Here is a 13839-nt window from a genome sequence, read left to right on the forward strand (position 1 = left end):
TGAGGATGTGCCTGTTGTGGTTGCAAACGTTACTACTTTAACGGACTTTGTTATTCTTGATATTCCTGAGGACAATAGCATGTCTATTATTCTTGGAAGACCCTTTTTGAATACTGCAGGGGCTGTTATTGATTGAAACAAAGGCAATGCCACTTTTCATGTTAATGGCAATGAGCATACGGTACACTTTCCGAGGAAACAACCTCAAGTTCATAGTATCAATTCTATTGGAAAAATTCCATTGATTATTTTTGGAGGTTTTGAATTTCCTCTTCCTACTGTCAAGAAGAAATATGATATTCTTATTATTGGGGATGTGCATATACCCGTTGAGGTAACATAGTGTTATTCGAAATTTCTTCGGTTCCATGTTATTCGGAATGAGTTTATTAACAAGACTTGATCAACCTTGTTAGTGGATTCCTTTTGATGAGCATGAGATGGATGAAGTTAGAAAGCACAACCTTCTGTACCCTTCTTTTACTTTTTGTTATTTAGAATAAATAAAGCAAAAATAGTATTTTCTGTCTGTTTTCTGAATTATCCGTGCAATAAAAATACCCCGAAAAATAAAAGTTCTCCAAATGCCCCGAAATTGAAATATGATTTTTTCTGGAATATTTGAGAATATCTGGCACTGAGAACACAGCAGGGGGAGCAAGCACCTGGGCACGAGGGTCCAGGGCGCGCCCCCTGCCTCGTGGGCCCACGGTGGCTCCCCGCCACTTATTCCTGCACCCACACACTTCTTCTTCCTCCCAAAAAAATCACCATCCAGCTCAAGCACGAGTTCTAGCTCATTTTGCTGTGATTTTCGTTCTCCTTTCTCAAAGCACCTCTCACAAAACTGCTTTGGGGGATTGTTCCTTGGTATGTAACTCCTCCATTGGTCCAATTAGTTGTTGTTCTAGTGCTTTATTCATTGCAAATTTGTGCTGCCTAGGTGACCATGTTCTTGAGCTTGCATGTCAAATTTATATGGTTCCAAGTAGTTCTAATGCATGATATAGTCTCTAGGCACTTGTGGGAGTAGTTGCTATCAATTTTGTTGAGTTCGATTCACTTTTATTTGAAGTTACTAAAAATTTCAGAAATTTTTAGAAAATGATGAAGAGATTTTTGAGGGGCTCGTCGAGCCGAAACTCGAAGGAAAAGCAAAGTGAAGAAGAAGAGAGGCCCAAATATAATCTGCCTCGCACCGCGGTGGTTCGGCCGTGTGAATGGCCTTGTGATGATTTCTTAAGAGCAGCCAGGATTTATGATGATTTTTATGAATTGGCTGAGAATGCAGGCCTCACCGACTTCCTCCGCGACCAACGCGAACAGTATCTCTTACTCACTAATACCTTTGTGCAAAATTTTCATTTCCATTCTAGGAGGTCACCACCTACGGTGGATTTTTATTTATATGATGAGTATAAGGAGATGACCCTTCGTGAATTCTGTAGAGTTTGCAAGTTACCTTTTCCTGGTATCACAGAGGAACCACATAGTAACGATGTGGAGGGGTTTATTGATACAATTGCTGTAGGGGAAACAAGGAAGGTTTCCGACGCACGAATCACTAGCATACACTTCCCTGTTCTACGTTACTTTGCTATATTTGCTAGTAGATGCTTGATTGGTCGCGGAAACTGTGGAAACTTGAGTGTCCCTGATATTATTATTTTGTTCCATGCCTTGTTTCGAGATGACACATTTAGTATGGGCGCTACTGTTGCAAAGCGGTTAAATCTTAACCGTACTAAGGGCCCCATCTTGGGAGGTATCTTCGCCTCGTGCCTTGCTGCACATTTTAACATACCTATTATACATTATGAGAAAGAAGAAAAGTTGCTGCCTCCTGCTTTTCTGGACTATAAGAGTATGGTAGCACATGATTTTATTGTTAAGAATAGGGAAAGGGCGCTTAAATACAAACTGATATTTGATAAGAGTCACCCTGAGACTATTACCTTGCCTGCTCCTTCCTTGTTTGATTTATCTGCAGGCAAGTATCTCGTTCCGCTGGCGGCCATCCACGCCTACCGGAACCCTACATCAGCTACAGAGCCAGAGCCGGAACCACAATTTGATCCTCCACGACAGTCTAATTACCAGTGGGATCCGGAGGCGATTGCCAACCAGTGGCAATCAGAGGCTTCTTCCTCTCAGTACGACCCCAGCTACAGCTTTGGATATCCTCCAGGCCATCCGTGGCCATAGACCAACTTAGGACAAAAGCCTAAGCTTGGGGGAGTACGTATCTCTCACCAACATTACATTCATATTCACACACTCATGCTAGTTTTCGGTGCTCATACTCTTTCATTGTAATATCCATGCTAGTTTATTTTCTCTTTCTTGCTTTCTTCTTGTGTGTTTGATAAACCTTAAAAAAAAGAGTTGTAGTCGTTAGCTAGTTTACTTCCTTGTTGTAGTAGTAATAATTAAAATAAAACCCAAAAATATTTCCTGTTCCTCTTTTGCTTGTTGGGAGCTTTCCTGTGTAAATAGTTTTTCTTTTCTTTTCTTTGGGGGTTGATAGGAGAAGACCATGATTAAATTGTTGAAGTGGCTCTTATATGCATTGTTGTTTATTTAACCAAGAGCCCATATTGCCTTGTCTTCTCCTGTTTATTGAATGCCTGCAGATTCCAGCTTAGTCCAATTCACGTGCACTATTATTATTATTCACATCGTTCGGTTGTGCAAGTGAAAGGCAATCATGACGATATATGATGGACTGATTGAGATGAGAAAAGCTGGTATGAACTCGACCTCTCTTGTTTTTATAAATATGATTAGTTCATCGTTCCTGATTCAGCCTATTATGAAGAAACATGTTTGCAATGACAATTAGAGATTATATTTCTTATGCCATGCTTAATTAGCTAGGATTTTATAATGGTTTACCTTGCGTGCCAACATGGTATTAAAATGGTTGTGATGTGGTATGATAGGGTGGTATCCTCCTCTGAATGATTCAAGTGACTTGACTTGGCACATGTTCACGCATGTAGTTGAAACAAAATCAACATAGCCATCACGATATTTATGTTCATGGTGGATTATATCCTACTCATGCTTACACCCAATGTTTATTAATTTTAATGCATGTTCATGACTGTTGTCACTCTCTAGTTGGTCGCTTCCCAGTCTTTTGCTAGCCTTCACTTGTACTAAGCGGGAATACTGCTTGTGCATCCAATCCCTTAAACCCCAAAGTTATCCCATATGAGTCCACCATACCTTCCTATATGCAGTATCTACCTGCCGTTCCAAGTAAATTTGTATATGCCAAACTCTAAACCTTCAAATGAAATTCTGTTTTGTATGCTCGAATAGCTCATGTATCAACTAGGGTTGTCCATATCTTCCATGTTAGGTGGGTTATTCTCAAGAGGAGTGGACAGCGCTCCTCACTCACGAGAAAATGGCTGGTCACCGGGATGCCCAGTCCCATGCTTTATGCAAATCAAATCAAAATAAGTGCAAACAAAACTCCCCCAGGACTGTTGTTAGTTGGAGGCACTCGTTGTTTTGAGCAAGCCATGGATTGATGCTTGTTGGTGGAGGGGGAGTATAAACTTTACCATTCTGTTTGGGAACCGGCTATAATGTGTGTAGCATGGAAGATATCGCCATCTCTTGGTTGTTATGTTGACAATGAAAGTATACCGCTCAAAATATTATTTATCTCTATTTCAAAATCAAGCTCTGGCACCTCTACAAATCCCTGCTTCCCTTTGCGAAGGGCCTATCTATTTACTTTTATGTTGAGTCACACCCTCTTATTAAAAAGCACCAGCTGGAGAGCACTGCTGTCATTTGCATCCATTACTATTAATTCATATTGGGTATGACTTTGATTGGATCTCTTTTACCATGAATTACAATGTCTAGTCAGTCCTTGATCTTTAAAGGTGCTCTGCATTTATGTTTTGCGGTCTCAGAAAGGGCTAGCGAGATACCATCTTGTTATATCATATCATGATTGTTTTGAGAAAGTGTTGTCATCCAAGATTTATTATCATTGCTCGCTAGTTGATTATGCCATTGATATGAGTAAACATGAGACCTAAGTTTTATTGTGAATATGGTTAATCATAATCTTTGCTGAAAACTTGAATGCTGGCTTTACATATTTACAACAACAAGAGCAAACAGAGTTTGTAAAAGTTTTTCTTTATCACTTTCAGTTTATCAACTGAATTGCTTGAGGACAAGCAAAGGTTTAAGCTTGGGGGAGTTGACACGTCTCCGTCGTATCTACTTTTCCAAACACTTTTGCCCTTGTTTTGGACTCTAACTTGCATGATTTGAATGGAACTAACCCGGACTGACGCTGTTTTGAGCAGAATTGCCATGGTATTATTTTTGTGCAGAAACAAAAGTTCTCGGAATGACCTAAAAATCAACGGAGATTATTTTTGGAAAATATAAAAAACTACTGGCGAAAGAATCAAGGCCAGGGGGCCCACACCCTTTCCACGAGGGTGGGGGGCGCGCCTGCCCCCCTGGGCGCGCCCCCTGCCGCGTGGGCCCCTTGGAGCTGCACCGACCTCAACTCCAACTCCATATATTCGTGTTCGGGGAGAAAAAATCAGGGAGAAAGATTCATTGCGTTTTACGATACGGAGCCGCCGCCAAGCCCTAAAGTCTCTTGGGAGGGCTGATATGGAGTCCGTTCGGGGCTCCGGAGAGGGGAATCCGTCACCGTCGTCATCATCCACCATCCTCCATCACCAATTTCATGATGCTCACCGCCGTGCGTGAGTAATTTCATCATAGGCTTGCTGGACGGTGATGGGTTGGATGAGATTTATCATGTAATCGAGCTAGTTTTGTTAGGGTTTGATCCCTTGTATCCACTATGTTCTGAGATTGATGTTGCTATGACTTTGCTATGCTTAATGCTTGTCACTAGGGCCCGAGTGCCATGGTTTCAGATCTGAACCTATTATGTTTTCATGAATATATGTGAGTTCTTGATCCTATCTTGCAAGTCTATAGTCACCTACTATGTGTTATGATCCGGCAACCCCGAAGTGACGATAATCGGGACCACTCCCGGTGACGACCATAGTTTGAGGAGTTCATGTATTCACTATGTGTTAATGCTTCAGTCCCATACTCTATTAAAAGGAGGCCTTAATATCCCTTAGTTTCCACTAGGACCCCGCTGCCACGGGAGGGTAGGACAAAAGATGTCATGCAAGTTCTTTGCCATAAGCACGTATGACTATATTCGGAATACATGCCCACATTACATTGATGAATTGGAGCTAGTTCTGTGTCACCCTATGTTATGACTATTACATGATGAACCACATCTGGCATAAGTTTCCATCACCGATCCAATGCCTAAATACTTTTGCTACCGTCACCGTTACTTCCATATTACTTTTGCTACCGTCACCGTTAGTTCCATATTACTTTGCTACTAAATACTTTGCTGCAGATATTAAGTTATCCAGGTGTGGTTGAATTAACAACTCAACTGCTAATACTTGAGAATATTCTTTGGGGCCCCTTGTGTCGAATCAATAAATTTGGGTTGAATACTCTACCCTCGAAAACTGTTGCGATCCCCTATACTTGTGGGTTATCACCGGTGTGGGCGTCTTGGAGGTTGCTGCGCGCCCGTGGGTGGCACAACGATACTCCTGGAGGGCCCCGCGCCGCCTGCGGGGGGCCCAGCTCCGTCTTTGGATCTGGCGGTGTGTGGCCCGTCGCCTGGCGCACGAACGACGCCGCTCGCCAGGCTCTGACTGGGAGAGCGATGCTGGTGCTCGCGGACTGCGGCTCGGGTCCTGTCCGCGACCGGTCCGCTGGTCGTCCGCACTGGCACGGGCCGTTCGGCTCCCGACGAGCAGATCGCCGTGATCGTCTTCTTCTTGGGAGCCATGGCGATGAGGGACTGCTAGGCTAACCACTAGACCAGATTCTCACAATTGCGCCCCCTACCTGGCGCGCCAAAGATGTTAGTGGGAAATGACACCTATGGGATCACAAGAATCCCTACTACGGTTGTCGGGGCGCGGGGTTGTGAGAAGAGCAGGATTAGCTATCAACACAAGGATCGTTTACCCAGGTTCGGGCCGCGAGGATGCGTAATACCCTAGTCCTGCTTTGGTGTGTATTTGAGAGAGTTCTTGAGCTATCGAACTAGCTGTGGTGGCTGTGTAGTTCAAAAGAGCCAAATCCCTCTCCAGTATGCCATGGGCCTCCTTTTATAGTCGAAAGGGGCTGCCACAGTGGCACACAGGAGGTGGAAAGGCCTACAGTGCTGCGAGCTTATCACTCAAGTTACACGACAAGACGCATTTAGTACATAGCTTAGGTGTCCCTTAGCTTTGTCGGGGACGGGAACGAGGCCCGTCCCGTCCGTTGCCGCCTCGCCTTGCTTCGACACGCGCCCATGCCATCGATGCATGCGGCGCCATGTAGGCAGGTAGGCAGCTGAGGTGGCGCGGTGGCAGGGTCTTCACAAAGATCTGCATGCCAGCACGCATGTGCTTGCTGAGTTGGCGTAGAGGCCGCCCGTCGCCACGCAGGTGCCTGCCCAGCTGGTTGAGCTAGCAGCTTCTTAGGGACGGCGGTGGAGTCTTGGTCGACGCGGGCCTGGCTGTGGCCCCGCTGACGCCCTCGGCAAGGGACTTGCCGGGGTCCCGGCAAGGGTCTTGCCGTGGCGTTGTAGTCGTCCCCGGCAAGGCGCTTGCCGGGGGTCTTGTGGATCTCCTCGGAAAGGATCCCACAGAGGGTCGCTGTCTTCTGGTTCTCATCTGATCTCACATCTCTATGGTCTTGAAAAAGATCTGCATGCAACCACGGAGGTGCCTCCAGATCCCTGGTTCCAATGTAGTTGGTTGGGTTGGAACCCGCGGGCTCAAGGGTGGCTCGCTCCGTTGGCGTCGGGCGTGCCGCCCCGGCAAGGGTCTTGCCCGGGGAGCCTGCTTCGCCCTTCTGTTCTTTGTGTTCTTGGTCTTGGCGCTGCCTTGGGCTTCAGCTTCTCTCCGGCTCCCCTCCTCTGCCCTGCCTAGTGTGGCCGTGGCGCGCGGCTCTGACTACCCGTGCACAAGTAAAGGGGTACAAAGGTGTGCCCATACTTTTGTACACCGACACCCAGCCGGAGATCTGATCCATCTGACTATGGACCATCGCATGCATGCGCTTGTAAGAGTCCTCGCGTGCCAGCGAGAAATTTTCCCAGGCCGCCTCGGCATGGCGGGACCTCCGTGCTGCTTCGGCGGCACGGCAGGACATCTCTGCTGCTTCCGCGGTGTGGCCGGACCAGTCTGCTACATCGACGGCACGGCGGGACCTCCGTGCTGCTTCGGCGGCGCGACGGGACCTCTGTGCTACTACTTCTGCGCGGCTGGACATGTCCGCTGCTTTCACGGTGAGGCGGGAGATCTCTCGTGCTTCCTCTTCCATGCTCACCTCTCCCTGGTGGAAATCTCTCGACCCAGAACTCACGCTGGCCATGGCTTGATTGACTTGATTGTTTTTTGTGGATGAGGAGTTGAGGAGGAATGTGCAGTCATCTTAGCATAGTAGTATTTATAACCGAGTACTACTAGTACGCTCCTAAGTGGGACCGCTTAGGTAGTGATTGGTGTGAACAGGTTTGCAATTAAATATAGCGTGGTAGTAGTAGTAATTTGGAATGTGACGAGACGCGCTCAAAATTTATTGACGGTTCTAGTTTCGAAGTGCGGCACTATTCCCGGATGGCGTAACATCGGCACATTTTCTCGGCCGTGGTGTAGCATATGCCATGGTACTAGTTCTTTTTCTACTACTATGTACGTGCAAAAACTGGCACCGTCGGATACATATCTTACGCTTGGCGTTCGACAGGAATAGCCTCGTGGCGAGCTATAGACTAGTCTTTTTTTCAGATACATTACACCTATCTCTCGGGACTTCTCGCTCGCACCATCATTGCTCCCTAGGTCGATGCCACCCACATACACTTGTACTCTGAGAAGAGGTGCACGCACGCACTCGTCCTCTCTCACTCACGCATCTGTAGCTACGAATTGTAGTGTTCTCAACCATCCGATTGGCTCTATCATAGGTTTCACGTTGCTCCTTGGCCTTGAGATTTAGAAGTTTAAAACACGGAGGCTAAGATGGAGGCGCGAGGTTTGGTTAATGTGCGGGCCGCACACGGCACCAACACAACACGAGCTTCGTCTGCCTGGTGCGCATGCAGTCGGGTGAGTTGTCCAAGTATAGACACAACCAGGCCCTCGTTGGTATCCGCGCCTCGACTTTGGCTGGTCATAGTGGAGAGTAGCATAGACTAGTTACTAGTCTATGTTACTAGTACCTTCATAGTGGGTAGTGTCAAATAGTATATGCATAATTTGGCGACGAGCGCTCTCTATATGTACCACCTTTTTTCTTTAATTACATCTTGTTAGTTTTGCTCCATGGCGCAATCCATTGATACTACTACTGTACAAATGTATACATTTTTTAAAAGGCTAGAGGGCAGGGAAGTCTAGCTTGGTCCTTTTCACGAGAGGCGAGGGCCTTTGTGATTTGACGGCTCATTACTGCTGGAAGGCGGGGCCTTGTGATTTGACTGCTCATATAAATGTGCCGTCGACCTGAGGAGGAGCAAAGAACCATGCGGTATACTCAAGTTTTTCACTGGAGTATGACGGAGGAGCACGAAACACGGCAGCCTAGTGCCATATCCTCTACTCTCTACTCTTATTATATATTACTAGCAAGAGGCATTGTTCTATTGGTGATAAAGAATGATCTAATTGCTAGTCATCTCATTTTTAGCATTGTTCTATTCATGCCTCGCAGAGAAGGTGACACGTGCGGCGAAACACCCGAAGCAAAACAAGAAACACAGGAGCAAAAGAAGAAGGAGGATTATCACCCCAAAAAAAGAAGGAAGACACACACACAAGTCTGGGGCGCTGCTCTCACTACATGAAGGGTTGCTGGCCGCGGAGTCGTAACTGCTTCTTCATCGCCTCCACGACCTGCATCTCCTTGCGCATCTCCTCCGCAATCTTCATCATTGTGTCCATGACGCGGGATTTCTCGACGCGAGCCTTCATCATCTGTTCCACAGCCGCATTACGTACCTTCACAGCAGCCGGGTGCTCGGTGCAGAGCTTCGCCAACTCCTCCTTCTATTCCATGACGACGGCCTGCAACATTTTCATCGAGGAACTACTATTCTCATGCAGCTTCTTCCAGCCGGCGTTCTCCTCCTTCAGCAGGTCGAGCTCGTGGCAGAGCTTCGCCTTGTCCTCCTGAAGTTGTAGGATTTCGTCAGTCGCCTTCTTCTCCGAGGCAATGCTCTTCTTCAGCAGCATCACCAAGCCGGCGGTCAACTCCCCCTGCTCATTGAGCTCAGCGGGCATGTCGTCGAGGCTCTCCTTCAGCAGCTCCACCAAGCCGTGGATGAACTCCTTCTTCTTATTGAGGTGCTTATTGAGTTGATCGGGCATGCCGTCGAGGGATAACGACTCCAGCGCCGCCAGCTCGGCATGTTCGCCTCCGTGTCTAGGGCGCTCCTGGGAGCCATCGCCTGCCCGTGAGAGATCTTTCGAGGTCTTTGCATGGCGGCGAGCCCTCTCCTTTTTTTCCGCAGCCTTGGTTGCCGCTCCCTTGTTACGAGTAGTTCTCGACCTAGAGCTCTGCACACCGGCCATGGCAAGGACGGATGAAGAAGGAGGACTTATGAGGAGGAAGGTAGAGTAATTTTCGGTTAGGTAGTTCCCCTTTTTATAACCTAAGTACTAGCACTAGTACTAAAACCTGCATACTGGGAACACGTTCAGGTTTGGTACGTACTGGTAGGTGTGAGCAGGCTTGCACTTAATTGTAGCACTAGTACTTGCGAATGTGATGGGAACAAGGTAAAGATTAATTGACGGTTTTTGGTTTCGAGGCCCGAAACGGCTCCAGATGAGTTTAGTGCAACATAAATTTCAAGTAGACTACACTGCTCAGATGCATAAATATTATGTTACTGTCAAAAATTGGCACAAAATACGAAGGAGACCAATGGAAGTACTACTAGCAACCCATGATTTAACTACTCGCATGCGCGCAGTGGAGTAGTAATGTCTTTCTTCCGCCCTCACGTCCACTTAATTTGCATGCGCTGTATTAATTGACCATCAATGAAGTGAAGGACTTTACACGCGTCAAATTATCACATGGGGTGGATCTTGGTACAAAATTGCGTCCGCCCGTGTACCCGCGTGTGCGTGCGAGGGAATGAGTGCGTGCGTGGCGTGCGTGCACATCTTCACTTCGTGCATGTACCACCAGTGCGGCTCAGGGAGGACGAGTACATTATTCTGGAACCAGCAGCACGTCACTGTGATCAATCCACACAAGGATGTCGCGACAACGCCTCCACATGTGCCACGTGGCTTCATGAACTGTAAGAGAGACACTGTGTAGCGTTCCATTGTGTTTTGCACATACTCGAAGTACTAGTAAGGTACACGTGCATTGCACCCGTCAGATTTTGCAACCAAATTATGAATAAATACCACACTGTAGCATGTAAGATCTGAGTCATATATGCCCGATGTAGACCTTCGTTTAATTCTTATAGTTCATCTCATTCAAAATCAATTAGTTTTTATAAAAAACCTAGGGCCTCTTTGATTCTTAGTATTTCCAAAACGCGGGAATAGGAAGAACATGGGATTAGAGTGGAATGTCATCTTGAATCCTACAGGATGGTACGAGTGTTTGATTGTGCATAGAAAGAACACACAATTCTTTCAAAGAGGTTTGAGTGGATGGGATGTTTCCTATGAATCTAGTGCAAATGAATCATATGGAAAAAAATCCTATGGTTTACAATCCTACGAATCAAACAACCAAGATAGGAAAAATTCCTAAGGATTAGAATCCTCCAAAATTCTTTCGAGAATCCTTTGAATCAAAGAAGCCCTTTCTATTTTATGATTCATGGAATTGTGCGTTTAAAGCATAAAGTAAAAACAAATAATGGCAATTCAACTAGAAAAAAAGTTTGGGCAGTTATGATACGGAAGATTCTAGAACAAAGGAGAACCACTGTTGTTTTGAGATTTGTGCATTATACTTAAGTTCAACCATGGAGTCTGCTAGATTGTACATGTGGCAAAATCCGGTGGGGGGCTAGAAGATGGTGCGAGGGGCCGAGTGGAGGGAGACTATGAAGGAGTGTACAACTGCGAGATCGATATTTAGAGAGAGGGGGCGAGAACGTGCGTTGTTGCGCGCAGTGGCGGAGCCATGAAAAATGTCCCATGAGCTAGGGGCCAAGCATTGCTAATCCTTTACGAGGAGGGTCAATTCATCAACTTAAACCATTTTTACCAGCAATTGTCTAATGATCACATTCATATTAGCCTCGATATATAGTGATGTTATGGGGGGGGGCAGGGCCCTTGCTGCCCCCTATCTTCGCCATTGTGTGCGCGCCTGAGAGATGAAGCGGAAGGCATGGATGATGAGAGGGGGGCGTTGGATATATAATTAATGTGGGTGTATTAGCTATATATGTAATCCTATGTAGAGAGGTATAGATTGATCGATGTGGACGTGGGAAAGAGGGTGAGACCTCACGAGATATATAGATTGATCGGTTTATGTGGAAAACTATGAAAGACCTAGCTATATACACACACACATAGAGGAACATCGATCGTTGCGCATGCACGTGAGAGATAAAGAATGCCCGGTATGATGGAGAGGGGGATGTGTGTGTGTGCCTTCATGGGAGACCGACCTGAAGAAAAAGATTGCATGTGTGCGATGGATAATGCCGACTGGTAGTGTGTGTGCATGCATGCACGAAAGAATGTTAGTGGTACAATTATAAAGAGAAGACCAATGTGTGGGTGTAAAAGACTAGGTGAGGTCATAATCAATGTAAAGTTGAATTCAAATATTTGAATAAGAGATCATAATGTTTGAAACCCATGCATGCATGAATATAATGGAGATCTGCGCGGTGTGGTTGGGAAACGAGCATGTTGTAATGTATACATATTGAACAAGGTCAGACTGGTTTGAATTTGAGATACCGATGACAGACATCGTTTGGCCACATTGCATCCGTGCATGGACACACTATTCTAATTGGAGATGATGGGTGGCTTTCGCATCACATATCTATATCTATACCCCTATATATATTATATTTTATATTTTTTATATAGTGTGCGGATAACTTTAACTTTGAAAGATGGTCGTTGGATGAGGCCAATCAGATGGTGCAGAGCTGGCAAATTTGAGCACTATTGGCCGTTGGATATCATCTAGATTCCACCAGATTTTGCCACATGTACAATCTAGAAGACTCTATGGTTGAACTTAAGCATAATACACAAACCTCAAAACACAAGCACTTCTTCTTTGTTCCAGAATCTTCTGTATCAGAATTTCCCAAATGTTTTTCTACATGATTTATTTTTACTTTATGCCTTACAACGCACAATTCCATGAATCTTAAAATAGATTAGCTTTCTTATAAAAACTAGATGATTTTGAATGAAATGAACTATAAGAATTAAACGAACATCTACATCATGCATATATGACTCAAAGCTTACATGCTATAATGTGGTATTTATTCATAATTTGGTTGCCAAATCTCATGCGTGCAATGCACGTGTACCTTACTAGTCTAAATGGTGTCTGTGTGTGTTGTCCGTGTTAAACACATTGTACGTAGTATATCATACTAGTCTAAATTGTATTTTTTTATTTTGGGTACAAATTAAGCTTGCTCTCCCGAAATTTCAAGCCGCGCCTTGTTATGCCGAAATTTCAAGCTAGCGTCTCTGTCTATCGTGCTGCGAAACTCCCGCCTCTTCAACCCGCGCCTTGTTAGCCCGAAATATTTAAGATAAATCTTTGTCTCGTTGTGCTCTGACAACTCCGTCCATCTCAACCCGCACCTTGCTATTCCAAAATTACAACGCGCGCGAAAACTCCCACCTCCTGTGAAATCCCGACACGCGAAATGCCCGTGATACCCCTGAACCGAAAGAACCGCCTCAAATCGGTGGGGGTACTTTCATAACTTACCCCACATTTCGTACAAGCGCGTCCCTAAGCCATGGTTCCCCACTCCCACCCCATCCGCCCACCCATTCGTACACCGAGGCCGAGAAAACCCGCGAAGCCCCACACCCTCCTCCTTCTGCCACCCAGCCGGAGCCTCTTCCCCCGATGTCGTCCACAGCAACTCCTCGACGTCCCTCATCCATCGTACCGGATGAGGATCCGTCGTCGATCTAGTCGTCCCGCCGGCTCAGCCACCCCGTCCTCCACCTCCAAGGAGCTGCCCCGACGTTCCCCTCGTCTTCCGCACCACCTCCATTCCCACACCGCCGTCTTCACCTGCACCACCGGAAGAGCATCATCATCACCGTTTCCTCGGATGAAGCTACGGCCTAATCGGCGCCACCAAAGAGGTTGTACACTACTCGCCGCATTTTCTTCTTAATTCGATCTCACGGTGCTACCGGTGCTCGGTCCCGAGCCGACACAGCGTGGCTCCATCCACGGCGGCATCGCCGGCCACTTCCTCCACGGCGTCGCTCCCTCGGCGGCGACGTCCACATCAGTAGGAGCTGCTGCTGCTTTAGCTCTCGCTCGCGCTGCTGCTCTGCTCTTGGTCTCAGTCCCCTGCCTGGACTGCTCTTGCTCTTGCTCTTGCTCGCGCTGCTGCTCTCGCTCTTGCTCTTGCTTGCGATGCTGCTCCAATTTAGCTACACGTCAGTCGACTGAATCGACTTTTGGGTCAGTCAATTTTCAGGGGGTGGGGGGGCTTGCCGGAGTTAAGGAAGAACCAGCCACAACGGG

The sequence above is a fragment of the Triticum aestivum genome, chromosome 3D (genome assembly GCF_018294505.1).
Source record: "Triticum aestivum cultivar Chinese Spring chromosome 3D, IWGSC CS RefSeq v2.1, whole genome shotgun sequence".
Taxonomy (NCBI): Eukaryota; Viridiplantae; Streptophyta; class Magnoliopsida; order Poales; family Poaceae; genus Triticum; species Triticum aestivum.